The sequence below is a fragment of the Chelonia mydas genome, chromosome 15 (genome assembly GCF_015237465.2).
Source record: "Chelonia mydas isolate rCheMyd1 chromosome 15, rCheMyd1.pri.v2, whole genome shotgun sequence".
NCBI classification, from domain to species: domain Eukaryota; kingdom Metazoa; phylum Chordata; order Testudines; family Cheloniidae; genus Chelonia; species Chelonia mydas.
The window spans coordinates 12708798-12731002 of record NC_057856.1 but is presented as its reverse complement, the minus strand read 5'-3'; the positions used below and the strand labels follow the sequence as shown (position 1 = coordinate 12731002).

Below are 22205 nucleotides of genomic sequence, written 5' to 3'. Positions count from 1 at the left end.
TACAAACTAGCCATCTATTCCATCACTGCTACAAACCTGATATAAGGACTTTGCAATCATTTGTATACATATGATCTATTGACCATTTATAACGGTCTTATTTTATTATTAACTCTTTAGTTAGTTTACTAAAGATTGGCTGACAGTGTGATATTTGGGTAAAATCTGAGATTCATATTGCCCTTGGGATGTGTGTCTGATGCTTTGCGATTAGAAAGAACCTCACATATGGTGAAATGGGTTTTCAGTAACCTCTCACTGTATTAGATTGGGTGGGAGCCAAGGGCTGGAATTCCTAAAGGGGACTAAATTATGTGTTTGGCTTCTAGTTAACCAGTGTAGTACTGCAGAAGTTCTTTTGTTATTGGGTTGGTGAATCTATAGAGTAAACCACCAGCTTTAGGAATTGTCTGTGCAATTTCTTGCAGTCTGCCCTGAGTGTGGCGTTTTCAGTGTAGCCCTTCCAGGTACCTGATCACACTATCATCAGCACTGCATACCCTGTATCAATTATTTTGATGTTTGGTTTCTTTACACTGCCTCCATATATTTGGTTTTCAGTATGCCACAGATGGTTACCTTTAGGTTTTAGACTGAACTACCGATTAAGATAAATGGAGCAACTCTCAGAGTTATGATTTCAGGCTGTCTGCGGACTCAGGAAGATAACACTGCATACTCAGGTTTTCAAGATTTTCTTCACAGCCATGAAGGCTGGGAGCATAATTTTGTTACAGTGAAAGCTGTGTTCTGGAGCATGTTTCTGTGTGAAGAGATGAATTCCATGACCACAGAATTGTGGAATACATGGGGTTCTGCCAACAGTAACTCAGAGACATGTCTGGAGGACCAGTTCATGGTTGTAGAGTGATGTGAGGTTTTTGGACAAAAGGTGCCTGAGAAATGCAGAGTATTAATATGAGTTTGACTAGGCCAAGAAATGTAGGGCCAGGCTACGGGAGCCCCTTCTCCCTTGCTGAAGTCTCCCCTGCACAGGGGACAACCGTACTCTAGCTACAAAGCACTGGGCAGCACAATGTGGGGAGGACAGTGATCCCTGCCTGCTGTGCTCCAGAGAAGGTATGTCCCTGGCCCCTGAACACTGGCAAGTGCCTGCAGTGCTATGTTGGTGGTGAGGCCTGTGAATCTTCCTCTGCACAGATCCACCAGCTATTTCGCCAAACATTTTTTGGGAAGGTATGGGTCGGGAGGATGATACCAACTCTGCTGAGGTTATTTGAGCTCTCAGCTCCATAGCCATAGGGAAGATTTCTCAGCTAACCCGGGGGCTTATGAATTAAAGTGCTCTGCTACAGATAGAGCTGCCAACAGTCCCTTTTTACAAGGGACGTCTCATATTTTTTCATCTCTGTACAACAAGTTCGGGAGTTGCTGAGTGCTGAAAAAAGCAGCGAGACATAGCCCTGGCGAATGTAGGTGATTACTGCTTATAAATTATTATCAATCCTAATAATGATGATAATACTGGGGGAAAGGGGTGCTAAGAAAACAGCACCTTATTTTTGAAATATAATGTTGGCAACCCAAGCTACAGATGTCACATTACTGTTGCTCCTAACACAGTCCAGACCAGGTCATAGGGTATCCCTCAAATCCCATTAGCAGAGAGGATAAAGCATGGCCGAATTTGGGGAGGAATAAATAATTTTTCCCTTAGGACTGCACAAGTTGACGATCTGCAGGGTGATAGAACACAACTCCCACAATGTTACCATCATATCTAGACAGAGATTAAGTTAATTCCATCCTCATATTGGACCCTGCCATTAAATTGTAATCAGTATTGCACAGACCTCCTGTGGGGATTAGAATTTCCCCACTGAACTGCCTTGTTTTTGAAACCCCTAATCTTTCCTGTTTTTGACAACTGCTCCCTAATTCCCAGAAATCTGTTGCACTTTGTAGCCTTTGTAATATGTTTCACATAGCTAACCTGCTTATTTTACTTATACCCCTATTTCTTCAGTTCCTTGGACCTTTACTCAACTGCTTAACCATAGTCATTTGCATTGCTTCACCCCACTCAGCCATTTGTAGCTTTGCTCTAGCCCATTCCCAGGATATTATATTACATTTCCTTTATTTATAGTAAGAAAGTGACTGCTGACTCAACTCATCAGAGTTCTCTCTTCTTTCACTGTCAGTATGAAGCCAATACTGCAGCATGATTATGGAAGGTTTTGTATTGCTGGAGGTGCTGCCTTTTAAATAAGGCATACATTCCAGGTCCCGTCCACATATGGTCATTTAAGAGCTCCTGGCAACTTTTTGTAAGAGTAGGGCTAATAAAACGAGTGTCCTGATCAGATTCCAGTTCTGTTGGGTGCCTTCTGACTAGCTAAAATTCCCCAGGTAGTTACCATTGTGAATTCAAGTCTCCTACCTAAATTTACTCACAGTATTTTTCTTCATTTCCTGTCCTGTATTGTGTAGTGTTGCTATGTTCTTTTAAACAGATATTCTCCAGTGGTGGATGCATTTCAGTAGTAGGTGAAGGGAACTGTACAATCCCTAACCCACAGAGAGGGTGTGATACTTGATTCGCTAGGGTTACAAAGGTCTCTCATACCATCTTCCAATTTTACACCTGCTGTTAGATTCCAGAGACAAATGACGGGTCATAGTAGACTGATTGATTGTTTTTTGGGTGTTGTCAGATGCAGATATTTAGGGCTTGTCTACACTGGCACTTTACAGCGCTGCAACTTTCTCAATCAGGGGTTTGAAAAAACACCCCCCTGAGCGCTGCAAGTTTCAGCCCTGTGACGTGTCAGTATAGACAGTGCACCAGCACTGGAAGCTGCGGCCCTCATGGAGGTGGGTTTTTTAGAGCGCTGGGAGAGCTCTCTCCCAGCGCTATGCCACGACTACACAAGCCAGTGAAGATGTGCCCTTAGTGGTGGGGTTTTCAGAAGCAATCAGGATTGGTCTAACTCTGCTCCCAGTGGAGTCAAAAGCAGTTTTGCCGTTGTTTCCTATGGGAGCCGAGTTAGACCAATGCTGAGCACTTTTGAAAATCCCAATCCTAGAGGCCTGCACAGTTGCTTCCATAATCAAACTAAGGCACAAAACTGGAGACCACCTCGGAAGTACCTTGTAAAGTGCTTTGAGATCTTTAGTTTGGCAGGCAGTGGAGAATTGCAAAGTGTCCATCTAACCCCAGTGCCCTTTCTGATACAAGATTGCACTGCATGTCCCTTTCTGATATTCTAGCCAGCATAGTGTTCATCCCACAGGTCACCACTTGTCCATTGCCATTTCTTTAAATTTTTGTAATTTAAATATTAAAGTTATATTAGTGCTGGTCATAGATGTCAGAGTAATAACCCTACAAAGTGAAAACCTGTTCATTCATGTAATGGGTGTGTCTCAGGAAGTGACAACTCAAGCTTCCCCATAATGTCCTGCTAATGTAAATACTCCAGCCTTGACCTGATGTGCACAACTTTCTAGAGAGGAAGAGATAGAGTGTCATCTCAATGGTCCAGTCAGCCCTGGGTCTCTAAGGTGAGAATGCCAACAAGGGGGCCTATTGCTGCCAAGCCAACTGTGACAACTGTGACTAGTGTTAATTGTCTGGACCCCTGCCTGGTAGGAGATTTACTGAGCTCTTCAGCCATTTTATACATCATACTGTTGGACACCCATAAATCTAAGAAAGCTGCAGGGAGCTAAACAACATGCAAAACAAGTTTAGGCCAAGTTTTTTTGCCGAAAGTTATACCACATTTATTAAAGTGCTTTAATTAAACCACTGTTGCATGTCCATACTGTGCTCCTTTGTTGCTGGAGCACATCCACGTTAGCAGCTCTTGCAACAACAAGGAGAACAGCACACTGTGGGTAGCTATCCCACTGTGCAACTGGTGGCAGGGTGCTTTGGGATGGGTTTGCAATGCCTCATGGGGCAGGTACAGCATCACATGATGAAGGTTTCTCAATCCCATTGTTCCATGGGCATCCTACTAGATTGCCAGCTGCTTTTCGACTGAAGTCGGGGAGAGGGAGAGTGCGTGACAGGGAGCATGTGTGTATGGCAGGGGGACAGACAGTACACACACACACACACATATATTTATATCCACCCCTGCCTGCCTGCCTCTGTGTTCATAGTGTGGGAGACAGCAGGAGTGTTCCAAGGTAATGACTGGCTCTCTGTTTCCCGGAGCAGAGCAGCACTGCACAGCACACCGGCTGTCAGAATGGAGTTTTGAAAGGGGAGAGGTGCATCCTGCAGGGCTGCTGAGTTCACAACAATGAGCAGAGTGGTCACCGCAGGCCTTGTGGGACACTTCCGGAGGCCACTTACGGCGAGAAAAGCAAGCAATACACTGGCACTATGGCGATAAAACTTTGCGCGAAAAGCCTTTTCACTCTCATCAAGGTAGGGTGACCAGATAGCAAGGGTGAAAAATCGGGCCGGAGGCTGGGGGATAATTGGCACCTATATAAGACAGCGCCCCAAATATTGGGACTGTCCCTATAAAATCGGGACATTTGGTCACTCTACCTCAAGGTGGTTTTATTACAGTGCTGCAACTGAGGAGTTTTGTCTCAAAAAGTGACTTTGCAGTGTGTACACCTCTGCGGTTTCATCGCTAAAAGCTGCCTTTTAGTGAAAATACTTGACAGTGTAGACAAGGCCTTAGTGTCTGCTTCCATTTAAGATGCATCAATGGAAGCTGCATTGCGTGTGCAGTAGCTGCTGAGTTCAGCCTAGGCCAAATGAGAGTACGCTCTATCACATTCCCCAGCACTTTTTAATGAGTGCTTTTAATGAGACAAATGCATACACAGTGGCATGATTCTGATTCCCATTGCATCAGAGAATTAACTCTCTTGACTTCAGCAGAGTTAATTGGGATTTACATCAGTATTAAAGAGATCAGAATCTGCCTTCAGCATGCTGATAGGTCATAGGAAATGGAGCTCATCAATCCATTTGTAAACTGTGATTTGATATGATTCTGTATATAAATGTTCTCAGCTCTTCTAACACAGTGTGCTCATATCACCTGTCTGACACGGATTTACTGGCCAAGACAACCCACAACCTAAGGCATCTGCAGTTATTAAATCAATTCATAAAATTCTCTTCTTTAGCATCCTTCTCTACGAGTGATTTAGGACCAAGTACATAGAGTGATTAGCAATTAGATTTGTTTTCTCCTGATGCGCATCCTTTCAGTTTTGTTTGTAATTTTGCATAATAAACACCAGCTGAAGTGTTTGGTCATCATAATTAAACTCAAACAAAACCTAGTTTGGGGATTTTTTTAGCAGTCGGCAGTTCATCAAAATCTGGTCTTTCTTTTAGGCTTTCTTTCCCAGTCTCCCCTCCCCCATTCCTAAATTCCCCTGGGGCTTAGTCTTTGCTAAGAGTTGCTCTGGAGAGCAGCCACAAAGAGTTGAGAAAAAATGCAAGTTCCCCTCTGCATTTTATCTGGTCAAAGGGCCCTTCATAGCACAGATAGTGCCTCTGCTCTCACAGCAGTCCCCTTAGTTCCGTATGACCCTTTAGGACTTTTATTCAGATTTCTCACAGTTCATCCCCCAGAGAAGCAAGGGATTGGCATGTTGCAGAGAGGTTTGTTGGAAGGGAGAAGGTTAGAGGATTTTAATGGAGGCCTGTGTTGTAGCGAGCTGACAGGACCTCTGTCAGGGATGAGCTTATTGCCCTGGACTCACTATGCACAGTGCAGGGGGTGCAGCCGGCTGGATGACAGGCTGACAGCACATTGAGGCCACTCAGATTGCGAGGGTGCTGTGTTTGGTTCAGGTCCTCTGAGGCAGTAAATGTGGCTAGTCCTGGTGTTCTCAAGTGGAGGCTCACCCCTTTTTTCTCACTATTAATCTGCTGCTCCCTCCAGCCAGTCACAGCTGAGCCTCTTCAAATGTCCCGGGACTGGATTAAAGGAGGTTTGAGGTGACCTAGTGCAGAAGAAACTCAGAAGCGTTGTTCTAAGTCAGCCATAAAAATGTTGGCATACTGTGGGGCCTTGCGGGTACCCATAGCAGTGCCGCTGATCTGAAGGTATACATTGTCCCCAGATGTAAAATAGTTATGGGTAAGGACAAAGTCACAAAGTTCAGCCACCAGGTTAGCCGTGACATTATCGGGGATAGTGTTCTTGATGGCTTGTAGTCCATCTTTGTGTGGAATGTTGGTGTAGAGGGCTTCTACATCCATAGTGGCCAGGATGGTGTTATCAGGAAGATCACCGATGGATTGCAGTTTCCTCAGGAAGTCAGTGGTGTCTCGAAGGTAGCTGGGAGTGCTGGTAGTGTAGGGCCTGAGGAGGGAGTCTACATAGCCAGACAATCCTGCTGTCAGGGTGCCAATGCCTGAGATGATGGGGCGCCCAGGATTTCCAGGTTTATGGATCTTGGGTAGTAGATAGAATATCCCAGGTCGGGGTTCCAGGGGTGTGTCTGTGCGGATTTGATCTTGTGCTTTTTCAGGGAGTTTCTTGAGCAAATGTTGTAGTTTCTTTTGGTAACTCTCAGTGGGATCAGAGGGTAATGGCTTGTAGAAAGTGGTGTTGGAGAGCTGCCAAGCAGCCTCTTGTTCATATTCCGACCTATTCATGATGACAACAGCACCTCCTTTGTCAGCCTTTTTGATTATGATGTCAGAGTTGTTTCTGAGGCTGTGGATGGCATTGTGTTCCGCACGGCTGAGGTTATGGGGCAAGTGATGCTGCTTTTCCACAATTTCAGCCCGTGCATGTCGGCGGAAGCGCTCTATGTAGAAGTCCAGTATGCCGTTTCGACCTTCAGGAGGAGTCCACCTAGAATCCTTCTTTTTGTAGTGTTGGTAGGGAGGTCTCTGTGGATTAGTATGTTGTTCAGAGGTATGTTGGAAATATTCCTTGAGTCTGAGACGTCGAAAATAGGATTCTAAGTCACCACAGAACTGTATCATGTTCGTGGGGGTGGAGGGGCAGAAGGAGAGGCCCCGAGATAGGACAGCTGCTTCTGCTGGGCTGAGAGTATAGTTGGATAGATTAACAATATTGCTGGGTGGGTTGAGGGAACCATTGCTGTGGCCCCTTGTGGCATGTAGTAGTTTAGAAAGTTTAGTGTCCTTTTTCTTTTGTAGAGAAGCAAAGTGTGTGTTGTAAATGGCTTGTCTAGTTTTAGTAAAGTCCAGCCACGAGGAAGTTTGTGTGGAAGGTTGGTTGACCTGGTGGCTGAACTTTGTGACTTTGTCCTTACCCATAACTATTTTACATTTGGGGACAATGTATACCTTCAGATCAGCGGCACTGCTATGGATACCCGCATGGCCCCACAGTATGCCAACATTTTTATGGCTGACTTAGAACAACGCTTCCTCAGCTCTCGTCCCCTAACGCCCTTACTCTACTTGCGCTATATTGATGACATCTTCATCATCTGGACCCATGGAAAAGAAGCCCTTGAGGAATTCCACCGTGATTTCAACAATTTCCATCCCACCATCAACCTCAGCCTGGACCAGTCCACACAAGAGATCCACTTCCTGGACACTACAGTGCTAATAAACGATGGTCACATAAACACCACCCTATACCGGAAACCTACTGACCGCTATTCCTACCTACATGCCTCCAGCTTTCACCCTGACCACACCACACGATCCATCGTCTACAGCCAAGCTCTGCGATACAACCGCATTTGCTCCAACCCCTCAGACAGAGACAAACACCTACAAGATCTCTATCAAGCATTCTTACAACTACAATACCCATCTGCGGAAGTGAAGAAACAGATTGATAGAGCCAGAAGAGTTCCCAGAAGTCACCTACTACAGGACAGGCCCAACAAAGAAAATAACAGAACGCCACTAGCCGTCACCTTCAGCCCCCAACTGAAACCCCTCCAACGCATTATTAAGGATCTACAACCTATCCTGAAGGATGACCCAACACTCTCACAAATCTTGGGAGACAGGCCAGTCCTTGCTTACAGACAGCCCCCAACCTGAAGCAAATACTCACCAGCAACCACATACCACACAACAGAACCACTAACCCAGGAACCTACCCTTGCAACAAAGCCCGTTGCCAACTGTGCCCACATATCTATTCAGGGGACATCATCACTGGGCCTAATAACATCAGCCACAGTATCAGAGGCTCGTTCACCTGCACATCCACCAATGTGATATATGCCATCATGTGCCAGCAATGCCCCTCTGCCATGTACATTGGTCAAACTGGACAGTCTCTACGTAAAAGAATAAATGGACACAAATCAGATGTCAAGAATTATAACATTCATAAACCAGTCGGAGAACACTTCAATCTCTCTGGTCACGCGATTACAGACGTGAAAGTTGCAATATTACAACAAAAAAACTTCAAATCCAGACTCCAGGGAGAAACTGTTGAATTGGAATTCATTTGCAAATTGGATACAGTTAACTTAGGCTTGAATAGACACTGGGAGTGGCTAAGTCATTATGCAAGGTAACCTATTTCTCCTTGTTTTTTCCTACACCCCCCCAGACGTTCTTGTTAAACCCTGGATTTGTGCTGGAAATGGCCCACCTTGATTATCATACACATTGTAAGGAGAGCGGTCACTTTAGATAAGCTATTACCAGCAGGAGAGTGGGGTGGGGGGAGGTATTTTTTCATGCTTTGTGTGTATAAAAGATCTTCTACACTTTCCACAGTATGCATCCGATGAAGTGAGCTGTAGCTCACGAAAGCTTATGCTCAAATAAATTGGTTAGTCTCTAAGATGCCACAAGTACTCCTTTTCTTTCCACCTCTGTCAGTGTGGATCCTGCTGAGACATGTCAACAGTTCGTTAGAGCACTTTGGTTTAATCCAGGGGTGGCCAACCTGAGCTGAGAAGGAGCCAGAATTTACCAATGTACATTGCCAAAGAGCCACAGTAATATGTCAGCAGCCCCTGATCAACTCCCCCGCACACCCTGCTCCAAGCGCCTCCTGCCTACCAGCAGCCCCACCAATCAGCACCTCCCCCTCCCTCCCCGCACCTCTCGATCAGCTGTTTCATGCGTGCAGGAGGCTTTGGGGCAGAGGGGGAGGAGCGAGGGCAGGCAGGCTCAGGGGAGGGGGCAGGAAGGAATGGAGTGGGGGCAGGGCCTGTTGCAGAGCCAGGGGTTGAGCAGTGAGCACCCCCCGGTACATTGGAAAGTTGGCGCCTGGAGCTCTAGCCCCGGAGTTGGTGCCTAAAGAGCCGCATCTTAACTGCTGAAGAGCCGCATGTGGCCCCAGAGCCACAGGTTGGCCACCGCCATCTAATCAAAGAGGACTTGATCAAACCACCCTAACGAACAGTTAATGTACATCAGCAGAGTTCACCCAGACAAGGGGCAGGCTTCTGCAAACAAATGTTCATGTAGACAAGCTCTTATTGTCATTTTGCTGTTTTATGATTTTAAACAATACCTAAAAAAAAAAAAAAAAAAAATATTTAAAACAATCCAGTGTCATGTCCTTTTAAAAAAACAGAAAGCTTTTCTCAGCATTCTGGAATGAAAATTGGAAACATCTTCAGAAGAACAATAAATATTGCCATAGTTGGATCTATTATGTAGAGGAGACTGAAAGAGGATCAAGAGAAAAAAAGACCAATATCCTCCAGTTGAAGCAGTGTAGATCAGCTGTGAGGTAAAATTTTTAATTATTTCCATGCGTTGTTTACAGGGCTGTCCCTAGACATTTTGGTGTCCTACGCAGCCCCCCCACGGGCAGGGGGCGGGCTGGCCCCAAGCCTCTGAAGGGGGACGGGAGCGCTCCCAGGCCTCCGTGGGGGGGAGGGGTAGGCGTGGGCATGGGGAGCAGGGGTGAAAGCGCGTGGACCAGGTGGGAGTGGATATTCTGGGAGCGGGATTAAAAAAATAGTCCCACACAGGGCTCTACTTGGGAGCCCCAACTGGGATAGACGCAGGTGTGACCACTGCACAACTGTCCCAAGCTGATACCCTGGGGCAGTTAAATAGCTGCTTCTGCTTGAATCTTGAAGATGACCATGCTATCGTGTTAGTTTAGCAGCTTTGAGTGGCACATACAATGAGGAGGAGGGCTACATTGACTTTCCTTTGATTTCATTTTTCCTGAGCCTCAGACCCAAAGCCTGATTCTCATCTCACTTTTGCACCAGTGGTACGACAGTGTGCTTCCAGTGACTTCAGGTGAGTTACTCCTGATTTACGCTGGTACTGGAAGAAAAGTAGGCCTGGATGTCCTATTCCTTGACAACGAACGTGATGACTTAAGGAGCAAGCCAGTGTAATATTTAGCCTTATGGGGTGCCGAGGTGGAAAAGGCACTGACATAGTTCCTCCCCGCCCATCCTCCCAAGGGATCTGACTTTGAAGAGTGAAGGAGAACAGAAGTATAGAACTTGCTGTTTCCTCTCCTTCAAAAATCTATATAGATCTGTGAGTTGATCATGCCAGCTTCGTACAAATAACCCAAGTGGCCAGTCTCCCACTGTGATGAATTGACCTATATGTACACTACGTTGCTTTTGGGATATGGCGGTCCCACTCATGTGTGATTGATCTCTTCTGTACTGGCTGAGCTAATGGAACTGTTCTGCTATTTTCCCAGTAGTAGGGAGGGATTCAGGTTTCAGACTTTCCCCTTGGCTGGCTGAAAGGCTCAGGGAGTTGGCTCTAGAGCATTTTGCTGCCTACTTGGTTCTAATCCAGCCAAGGCATGTTGTGGTGAATGATTGGTTAGTAAACTGAAGGATAAAATATAGCTCCTGTTTCTGGTAGAACTGCTCTGAAATAGCTTGAAGAAAGGCCAATATTGGGTTCTGTGGGTATGGCCCACCAGAAGCAATGCTCAGTATTGTTTGAGTAGCAGCCGTGTTAGTCTGTATTCGCAAAAAGAAAACGAGTACTAGTGGCACCTTAGAGACTAACCAATTTATTTGAGCATAAGCTTTCGTGATGCATCCGATGAAGTGAGCTGTAGCTCACGAAACCTTATGCTCAAATAAATTGGTTAGTCTCTAAGGTGCCACAAGTACTCCTGCTCAGTATTGTGTTTTCCTATCAAGTTGGCATGACACAATTCAGATCTATGGGAAATGGCAGTAAGTGAACTGTGTTGTTTAAGATTATCAAAAATATTTCCTTTTTCCTTATCCTCTCTGTAATTAGAATCTTTCTCCTTTATGTCTCTAACATAATGCTGAGCACATTGTTCGAGCTTGAGTGTCGTTGGGTATGTGTATTTTAATAATCATCTTGCAATCATGCAGTTCCGTATTCCGTTAGCACAGTTCACCTGCCTAAGTACTTATCTGAGTATCCAAATGCGAGATCTGGGCATTCAGTTTATTCACATTTGAAACTTGTGGCAGCCACTGAGTTTGCTGCTAACGCTGACACATCTGCATTTTCTTCTCCTTTAAATTGAAAGTGACTGGTACATTATGAGCTTCACCACAGCATTGCAGAGAAATTCAGCAGCTGCCATCCCAGGGAATAGTGGGGAAAGCAGGCACATTCCTCAATCTTTAAACAGAACTTACAGTATAGAAAACAGGGCAAGAATAATTCTTCATTAACACACAAAATCTCACCCTGGACCACTCTCAGAAAAATGCTCACCACGCATCTAGCACTTCTTAGGCCTTGTCTACACTGGCAAGTTTCTGCGCAGTAAAGCAGCTTTCTGCATTTTAACTCCCGAGGTGTACACATTGCCAAGCCACTGAGTGCGCAGAAACTGCTTAGTTGTAGCACTGTAAAAAAACCACCCCAACGAGAAGTATGCAGCTTTCTGCGCCGGGGGTACAGCACTGCGGTGCCAGTGTAGACACCCTGGTCGATTACAGCACTGCGATTGGCCTCCGGGAGGTCATAGAATATCAGGGTTGGAAGGGACCCCAGAAGGTCATCCCATAATGCCTGTTTTTGCCTTTTTGGTCATCGGTTTGAACTTTACTGCCCTGCCCGCAGGTGACCAACCGTGAGCCCCTCCCCATGAATTCCTTGGGAATTTTGAAAGTCCTCTTCCTGTTTGCTCAGTGATGCATGCAGTGATCTCAGCGCATCTTTCCAGCTGGCCAGGTGCCTGCTCCACGCACCAGGTGATCCCCTGCATGGAGCAATGCTGAGCTGCTAGACCTCATCAGCATTTGGGGAGAGGAGGCTGCCAGTCCCAGCTGCGCTCCAGATGTAGGAATTATGATACCTATGAACAGATTTCACGATGCATGACAGAAAGGGGCCACGACTGGGATACACTGCAGTGCAGGGTCAAAGTGAAGGAGCTGCAGAATGCCTACCACAAGGCGCGGGAGGCAAACTGCCACTCCAGTGCTGCGCCCATGAGCTGCTGGTTCTACAAAGAGCTGGATGCGATACTTGACCGTGACCTCACCTCCACTGCGAAGGCCCCTGTGGATACTTTGGTGTCTCGCGTGCCAGTCAAGAGTGGACCGAGCCAGGAGGAGGAAATCTTAGACGAGGATCGGGAAGGTGACCCAGAGGCAGAGGACTACTTGTAGGTCAGAGATGCATGCAGCCAGGATCTCTTCTCTACCCTGGAGGAGGCTAGCCAGTCACAGCTGTCAGATGTTGGCGAAGCGCAAACAGGAGAGGAGGCCTCTGGTAAGCGGATTTGATTTTGGGAATCGCTGAAGCGAGTTGTTGGGAGCAGGAGGGTTGCAGAATGCAGGCTTGTGTCTGGATGATGCATGTACCACCACATGCCTCGTCTGAGCGGCGGAACAGGTGTTGATTGACTCCCTCACTTCATGGGAATCTCCTTCAGAGATCTCCAGGAAACTCGCATCGAGGTGCTGGGCAATCTGATGCCACAGGTTCTTTGGCAGAGCTGCTTTGTTTCTTGCCCCATTAACGGTAACTTCCCCGCACCACTCTGCCGTCACTGGGGGAGGGGAGACCATTGCTGCACACAGGCAAGCCACGTAGGGCCCAGGGTGGAAGCCGCAGTCTTGGAGAAGACCCTCCCTTGATTCCCTGTTCACCCTCAGCAGTGAGATATCTTCCATAATGAAGATAGCCTGTGGAAAATGTCGACTTTCCCACTCCGAACTGGTTAGTGACCGATCGGTAGCAGTCTGAAGTAGCCAGCTTCCACAGTGCAATCACCACACGCTTCTCCAATGGCAGGGCAGCTCTCTTTCTCGTGTCCTTGCACTGCAGGGCTGGGGCGAGCTCATCACCCAGGCCCGTGAACGTGGCTTTCCTCATCTGAAAGTTCTGCAGCCACTGCTCGTCATCCCAGACGTGCGTAAAGATGTGATGCCACCGCTCAGTGTTTGTTTCTTGAGCCCAAAAGCGGTGCTCCACTGTGGTCAGTGTCTCCATGAATGCCAAAGGCAGTCTCGTGTCATAGCTAGTACGCATGGTGAGATCAATGTCGCACTCCTCTTGCCTTTGTAGTTTAAGGAATAACTCCACTGCCACTCGTGACGTGTTAGAGCGAGCAGCATACTGGTCAACCATTCAGGATCCGTTCCTGCAGCCCGAAGAGGCAGAGCGCACAATACACAAACTGTTGAAAGATAGCGCCAAATGCTGATGGAAGCACAGGGATTGCTGGGATGCGAAGCAATGCATCACAGGGCATTGGGACAGGGCCCAGGATGCCTCGCAACCCCCTCCACCTTCCCGCAACTCGTAGCAGCAGAAGAGGAAGAGATGCTCTGTGGGATAGCTGCCCAGAGTGCACCTCTCTGAATACCGCTGCAAGTGCCACAAGTGTGAACACACTATTGCTCAGGCAGCTGACAGTGTGAACACACAACAGCAGTTTCACTTCAGCGCTCTCTGAGCGGTGCTGTAATTTCCGGTGCTGTAACTCTGCCAATGTAGACCTATCCTTAGACATTAACTGATTGATTCCCCACAACACTCCTTCAAGGCAGGCAACTATTGCTACTCCCATTTTACAGACGGGGAAACTGAGGCAGAGCAAAAGTCAGTGACTTGGTCAAGGCCATATAGTGAGTGAGTAGCAGGGCTGAGATTTAACTCAGGAGTTCCTATCCCCTGTCCCATATTCAGACTAGGAGAGCATGCTGGCACAAGATCAGTTTCTCTTTAAAGCAAAGTCTATGAAATAGCTGAGAGAGGACGTACTTTTTTAAGTAGTGAGCTGTTGTGGGAAAGTGGGTAACCATGTAGTTAAGGCAAAATTCCAAAGGCAGATTGTGCAAGAAATTGAAAGCATAAACCACTCTCTTGAAGATCCTGCACCAGTGGGGATTTTCAAAGTAAAACACAAGTGAAAGAAAAAAAGCCAAGAAAACAAAACCCAAAACCGACCTAATTTTCCTTGACCATCTGGTCAAGGAAGCAATGTTTTCTTGTATTCTTGCATAAAACTGAGGCTATTTCATGCTTTCTGCCAGGGCCCTCATGGTAGGCCAATACACAGCAATGTGATTACTCCCTGATAGCTGGAAAGAAAGAAGCAAGCTTTCCATTATTAGCTTATTCTGCTCTTATTTGTACTGAGATGTGCAGATAGCTGTTTACCGGAATTCTGAGAAACACAGGATCTAGTTAGCTAGTTAAATGGTGATAGCTAGCTATCATAATTTCCAGGCAAATTAGGCCTGTATGGTGAAGTCCCTAGCAGACTTAATTAATCTTTCTTCCCTAGCAGAGGAGATTCTGTTTGCACTCTATTTGGGTGGTTGTGTGGATTTTTTCAGTGGAGCTTGTTGATTTACATCATTCAAGGATCTGGCCCAGCATTTAAAGAGAGGATCATCCTAACAAGTAAGGGGGGAGAATTGAGGAAGGAGGAAGTGATGGGAGAGAAGAGGTGGAAGTTCATATTTGGAAGGAAGGCAGTTTGCACAGCATGGCTTTATTCTAAACTCAGTAGTGCTGATTGCTTGGTTTGTGTTTGAGCTGCAGCTCATGGGTGGAGAATCCGGGTGTACCGTGAACAAAGAAGTTGTAAGCAGAGATGGGCTAAAACCAGAACCATTGATCCAACCACCTTGCCTCACACCCGTAACACTGTTTTCTTAAAAGAGAACAGACCCTCTAGTTGTGTGCACCTCAACCAGAGGGGTGGATGGATGTCACTTGGCTCTCCAGTGTATCAATCGGGAAATGGGCTGGGAATCCTGAATGGAATGGTCTTCTGGTTCCATTTTGCTATTGTAGATTTTGCCAGTTTCCCCTTCTCAGAATGAACCACGCCAGTAGGAAAAGTCTTAGGGTATGTCAACCCTGCACCTGGGAGCTTGCCTCCAGCCTGGGTATTTGGACACGTGCTAGCTCCACCTAAGCTAGCATACTAAAAATAGCAGCATGGATGTTGTACACGGGCAGTGGCACAGACTAGCCATCCAAGCACAAGACCACTTGACCCGCTGGGTCTGCGCGAGGGTCGCTAGTCCATGCTTCTAGAACATCCACAGTGCTATTTTGAGCGCACTGGTTCCAGTGAAGCTAGCACGTATGTCCACATCAGCTGGGAAGCACGCTCCCAGCTGCAGTACAGACCTACACGTGTAGGCCCAGGCTGCAAAGCCCCAGCATGAGCTGCAGGGAAGGGTAGGCTTTGCATCTCTGAAGTCTCCTTCTCCTCTCCCCGGAACCTGTTGCTCATGCCCAATGAAATCTTCCCTACAATAGATTTTGAAACACATGCTGGACCCATGCCTTAATCCTGACTCATTGTCTTCACTAGAAGGGTAGTCTGACTAAGCACTTTGGGACTGAGCTCACTGTGAGTCAGCAGCATGTTTACCTGTGAATTCCTGGAAGAATTTACTCATTTGAAAATCCTCTTTTGGGGGAATATCTCAAAAATTCCCTCCTTGCTCCATTATCCAGAGTGAGGCTGAGCTTGTCATCAGATGGACTGTAAGGAGAAATGTCTCTTTTGCTTCTATATTCTAGTAACTCTCATTAGGGAGTTTTTAGAACTACACCGAATGGGTGTAATCTTTGCAGATACAGCTGGTCCCTGCGTGCAAATCATTATCAGTCCTGAACAGCACAGTGAGTTAAACTTCACAAAGCCCATAGCACAAGTTTTTCAGCCTGGCTGTCCAAGTGTGACAGAAAGAGAGGGGTTTCCTGAAGGCTCTACGTCCTGAAACCGCCTCTTGCTCCTGTGAGTGCCCCTTTAATCCATATGGGCAGGCCCTGTTCTAAGTTCCCTGTAAGCTGCGTGGCCACATGGCCGTGCAGCACCCTATTTAGCGCCACACAGGCATTCAGGGAACCTGCCCAGCCAGGACCTTTCGTGGGAGGGGCGCCCTTCTTCTGGCCCCTCCCCAGCCCCGGACCTGCCGTGGCCGGTGGAGAGGAGCCCCTCTCGCCGCCCCAACCTAGCCCGACGCACAACCTGCCGCAGCAGGTCTGGGGCTGAGTTGGGATCGGGAGAGGGGCAGCCCAAACCCAGCCCCAGCCCGGACCTGTCGCAGCTGGGGGAAGAGCACCTATCCCGCAGCCCCAGCCCCGAAGCTGTTGCTGCAAGGAGAGGCACCTCTCCCCCCGGCCCAGGTGCTGCTGCGGGGAGAGAGAGCTGGGTAGAGTCCTCTCTCCCCACCGGAGCACCCTCCTGCACCCAAACCCCTCATCCCCAGCCCCACCCTAGAGCCCACACCCTCAGCTGGAGCCCTCACCCCGCCGCACACACCAACCCGCTGCCCACCTCTGAGCTCCTCATCCCTGACCCCATCCCAGAGCCCTCATTCTCCGCCCCCCCCCCGCACCCGAACCCTCTGCCCCAGCCCTGAGCCCCCTCCCACACTTCGAACCCCTCGGCCCCACCCCCACCACATGAATTTTCTTATGTGCACCAATATGAAGGTGATGTGTCACACATCATCTCCATATTGGTGCACATAACAAAATTCATTCCTCACGGATGTGGGAAAAATTAGAGGGAACGCTGGCCCTGTTGCTTTCTGAGTGAACATCTGGCTAACTCCTGGGCCTGGAAAAGACACAAACCAAGTCTATTCCTGGTGCCGAGGAGTCTGAAAACCCTTTCTTCACTCCCAAGTATATCAGGGGATTGGGAGGTAACCCAGGGCCGCCCACTCCACTGGGTTCCAGTTCAGGGGCCCTCGAACTAGATAAGCAGGATCAGGGTTCTTCGACTCTGACAGTGCCTTGAGCTCCCTTCTACCTTCCTCTGGATCTCGGCAGGCTCTCCAGCCTGTCAATCAGTCAGTCCCCTCCTGGGCTATTGACTCTGCTGTGGCTGTTTAGTCGTGTGCTGGCAGGAGCTCCTTTCTCCAGCCTGCTCACTCTATTAGCCATCTTACCCTTCTGCTTCCCAGTCTTCTTATCCTCCCAGCTTTCAAGAGACTGTCAACTGTCAATCAGCAGCATGAGGTACATATATCCCATGACACCATTCCTCTGCTGGAAGTCAACATAAGGTCTATCCATTACTGAAGCCACACATAAATCCCTGGAAGATTGCTAAATTATAAAGCTGTCTTCCCATTGTTAAGCAGTTTGGGGCAGGGTCAGTCTTTATTTCTGTGCCTTGTACTGGGCTGAACACAGTTTCAGCACTTTACAGATACTAATAATGAATAAAGCAGTCTGATTGGGAAAAACATGTAAATGATACTTTTGGGGGAATTCTGCCCCACTGTACATGTGGAGAATTTATGTGTCCTGCAGATTTCTTTGTTTCCCTGCAGAAAAATGATTTTCTGACAGGGAAGCAAAGGGAAGCCACAAGAGCGGTCACGCGACCCTCCCCAGCAGTATGTTTCAGGTGCGCAGGGCAGCCGGCAGAGAGGTAAATCACTGTGGGGAAGACCCGCCTGGTGGCTCCTACCCTGCGCCAGGCTCAGCTGCTAGGCCTGGCTGGGCTGGGGAGGACAGGACTTCTTCTTCCCCTGCACAGCATCCAGGACCGTGTTAGACCCACCCCCAGATTCCTCCCCAGCTGTAGGAAGCTCTGCAAACTCCACCCCACCCCTCCTGCGCTTCCTGCACCCATTGCTCCTCAGCTGCAGGGGGAGGGATCACTGTACAGGGAGCTGGTCCCCCCATCCGCCCAACCCCCGTGCAGACAGACCCCTCAAACCCAGACTCTCCCACCAAATATCACCCATCCCCTGCACCCAGAACCCCCCCAATGAGCCCCATTCCCCCTGCATCTGGACCACCCCAATGAGCTGCACACACCTGGATCTCCATGGTACTGAGCCCCACCCAGTTGCACCTGGATCCCCACCTCACTCAGCTCCACTCCCCTAGCATCTGAACCCCACCACTGAGCCCCAACCACCTTCACTTGGACCCCCCTGTAGAGTCCCATTACTGTTGAACCCAGAACCTCCCAATAAGCCCCTGTGCATCTAGATCCCCCCCACACCTGGATCCCCCACTGAGCCACCCGCACCCAGATTGCCCCACACAGAACCTTCTCAACCCACACCTGGATTCCTCCCATACTAAGCCCCTCCACACTTGGATCCTGCCTTGCTGAGCCTGCCTGCCCACACCTGGTGCACCTGGCATGGAGGGGCAGGGCCCTGGGGTGTTTCTGGAGCAGGCCTGGTCCTTGCACTGTGTCAGGGTTGGGTGCAGCCTCACCGTTGAGTCCGTGTCCTGGGGGAAGCTGCAGGGTGATCTCCCACCTCTTTTCAGCCAGTGGCCTGTGCTGCCCAATGCCATGCTGGAGCCTCCACGTTTATTGGACAAATAAAATTTGCAGAATTTTGCATAACTTTAAAGTATTATGCACAGAATTTTTATATTTTTTTTGGCGCAGAATGCCCTCAGGAGTAAATAACTGAACATTAATACAACATCTGAAATCATGGCCAGAAAGATTCCAGAGCTTAATTTTTTGTGATCATCATTGCACTGAGTGTGGTTACAAGTAATTTCCTATACAGTTTTCCACTGTATTGTTCTTTGGACATATTGTGATACATGCTTTGATGTTGATAATAGAACAGAATTTGAGTCAGTCATTTCTCAGTGCCTGTTTGACAAATAAGGAAATACTGCTGGGAAACAGAGGGGTCAAAGGCCTCTGTGCAGGGAGAGGGGCTGATGAACTCCTGTAGGGCATACAGTAAGTTCTCTTATTGTAGAATGGCTTTCCGGGGGACAAGGGTGGAGTTAATACAAATTCCCCAACTCTGGTTATGAAAAAAACTGGCCTTTTTGAAGCTACGCCCTGAGGAGGGGGTGATTGCCTGCTGATTAACTGTTACAGAACCAAGTTCTAAGGCCTGAGTTGCATAAAGAAACAGCTGATCTACCCCGCCTTCTTTCTGGTTCCTGATCTAAAGACTGGTAGGAACTTGTAACTATGAGGAAAACCCAGTTGTAGGTTTTGAAGGACTGACACCTACCAGAGCCCTAAATTGGAGTTGGCAATGATCTCTGCTAAGCTTTTTAGCATGCGTGCAGGTTCTTTTATTGTTTTAATTTTCTCTCTGTAATGTTTTTACTTTCAGAACAAATTGTGCTTGCTTAGAAAGAGCTGTGTAATAACTTATAACTGCAGGCAATACACTGGTCATAGCCCTTGCAAAAAGGCAAAATGCAGGTGCTGGCCTTTCTAGGCAATCTGGGTTGCTGGGATTCTATGCATCCGATGAAGTGAGCTGTAGCTCACGAAAGCTTATGCTCAAATAAATTGGTTAGTCTCTAAGGTGCCACAAGTACTCCTTTTCTTTTTGGGATTATCAGTGTAAATCAGAGAGCTATGCAGCCTTAAAATTCCTGGCCAGGAGGGAGTGAAACATGTCTCTCTGTCCAGGAGAGATGATGGCTGGGATCCGGAAGCCTAAAGTAAGTCTCCTTGATGAACTAATTTAGAACCCCATCATTTTATATGTATAGTTGGGATGTTTTCCAATGTGCTTTACTTTGCATTTATCAGCATTGAATTTCATCAGCCATTTTGTTGCTCAGTCACCCAGTTTTGTGAGATCCCTTTTGTAACTCTTTGCAGTCAGCTTTGGACTTAACTATCTTGAGTAGTTTTGTATCATCTGCAAATTTTGCCACCGCACTGTTTACGCCTTTTTCCAGATCGTTTATGAATACGCTGAACAGCACTGGTCCCAGTACAGACCCCTGGGGGACACCCCTATTTACCTCTCTCCATTCTGAAAACTGACCATTTATACCTACCCTTTGTTTCCTCTCTTTTAACCAGTTATTGATCAGAGAGGACCTTCCCTCTTATCCCATGACTGCCTACTTTGCTTAACAGCCTTTGGTGAGGGACCTTGTCAGAGGTTTACTGAAAGTCCAAGTACAATAGTTTTGTTCACTACTGTACTTCTTGAACCTAATTTAGCCAATGCAAAGTTCAGATAAAGTTCACTGTAGGTACTTCTGGGTGGGAGACAAGCCCCTTCTTTGTTCTATGGCTTCATAATTTGCGGTCATTGCCATAATTGTTCTAATGAGTTTTTGTCTTTAAGAAAACATGTCCTGCTGGATTCGTTCCAAAATCCAATTAAAGAGTTAACGGTGAAATTACAAGGTTCCACTAATCTAATCTGGAGTATGGCTGCACTGTTGAGATTAGAGGTAAAGTGTTGGTGCTGTTCTGGAAACCGCCTGGTTATCTTCAACAAATATAATAATTTAAAATAAATTAATGAACCTCATCCCTGTGCAGTGGGGCAGCTCAAGGCCTATGCACTGCTAAATCCCATTTAAGCCTTATTTTGAGGGTTTACACTGATCCTCTGCAAAAGAGAGAATTTCATCCAAATGAGAACAAAGGATCAACAGTTTGGCTGTCTCATCACAGCTTTTTGTTGGGACTCCTCCTACAGACCCTGGCCATAAATTAGCGTGGAGTCAACCCCAGGAGAAGTTCCAGAACAACTGTGTTTTGATGCTTCCAAGTTAATGCCCTACTTCATTTCCTCATTCTTTTACTCTTGGTCTCCTTTTTATTTTTAACCATGAAATATGTAATGGTCTGTATGGTTGTATGGTGCCTAGCACAACTCGGCTGGAATATATTTGGGCCTCTAGGGAGTAAAAATAATAAAATGTAGATCAGTTGGCTACATAGTCCCGAACTGGAAAGCAGCCTGCCGTAGGAGGAGAGACTGAGAGATAAGCCCTTGTATCAGAGGCCTGGGATGAGGCCTCAGCTAAAGGAGTGGGCAAAGCTTTGCCGACATAAAGCACAGTTAGCAAAAGTCAGGCTGCAAGCAAACCTCAGGCTCTGCCTGCTTGCAAGCTCACAGAGTCCGGCAAGAACAGGGCTGATGTTGCAGAAACGCACATTCCTAAGGAGTGCTAAGCACAGAGCACTCCCGGAAGAGTACACATCCCGATATCAAGTAGTACCCCAAGGTTCCCCAAGGATAACAGGAACACAATGACTCCTCCTGAAAGATAAGGTCAGGATAACAGTATGTAATAAAAATGTTTTGATCAAACCAACATGTACAAGGCGATGGGTAATAACTAGCCACGTCGGGGGGCAATGACTAACTATGTCAGAGGCAGTACGTAACTTTTTTGTATCAGGGTATAAAGATGTATCTCAGAGGGAGTATCTTTGTCCAGCCGAGGGGGGAATGGAAAGTACTGCCGTTCACTGAGCTGTGTCCATTGTCACGGGCATACATGTCTTAGTATCCTCGTAGAGTCTGCCAGGTGCTGTTACTATGCTTTGTCGACAATAAACCTGGCCTGGTGCCTTTGTACCTTAATGGATCTTGTGGTCATAGGGCTGTTCGCTTGAGGTCTGCTGTGCCGGCTGTCTGCGCAGAGTTTGGGCAGCACACAGGGAGAATACACGCACACAGCCGAACATCTAACCACACAGCCATGTTGTTTCACAAGGCTGGTACACCACTCAAAACCTTTGGTTTGAGGATGTAAGTGAGTAGTGCATCAGCTGCATGCTGTCTGCCTGCACAGGAGTGTATTTTACACACAGGAGCCTAGGTCTCTTAAAGTACAGTTTCTGTAGTTTCCTTTTTCTGATGACAATGACAAGAAGTAGTGTAGGGCCCTGTATGTTCTGTGACCAGGCATACATATACCTCCACTTATCTCCTACTCATATCCCTCAAAGAGGTAAACCAAGCTGAGCAACAGAAAATTATGATGGGTTTCATCTCCCTTTCTTTTTACATGCTGAAAGACCGTACAGGAACAGCGTTTTCTCAGATGGAGCCGAGCCAGGTTTCTTACCTTCAGCTAGAACAGTATCACTTGCTTCCCTGAACCTAATCTCTTTCCC

General features: G+C 47.3%; 2 protein-coding genes across 3 annotated transcripts in view; one reads left to right on the top strand and one right to left on the bottom strand.

Annotated features, from left to right (window-relative positions):
• Positions 1 to 17270, bottom strand: part of SMPD4 (sphingomyelin phosphodiesterase 4) — an 81713-nt gene extending 64443 nt beyond the window's left edge. The window contains exon 1 of one of the 2 annotated variants that reach the window (XM_037878318.2): positions 17133 to 17270. The gene's annotated coding sequence lies outside the window, so the exon portion shown is untranslated. The remainder of the gene's footprint in view (positions 1 to 17132) is intronic. The other variant, XM_037878319.2, reaches the window with a different exon arrangement.
• A 2180-nt stretch (positions 17271 to 19450) lies between these two features.
• Positions 19451 to 22205, top strand: part of GGT5 (gamma-glutamyltransferase 5) — a 57637-nt gene continuing 54882 nt past the window's right edge. Inside the window, exon 1 of the mRNA XM_037878325.2 lies at positions 19451 to 19774. The gene's annotated coding sequence lies outside the window, so the exon portion shown is untranslated. The remainder of the gene's footprint in view (positions 19775 to 22205) is intronic.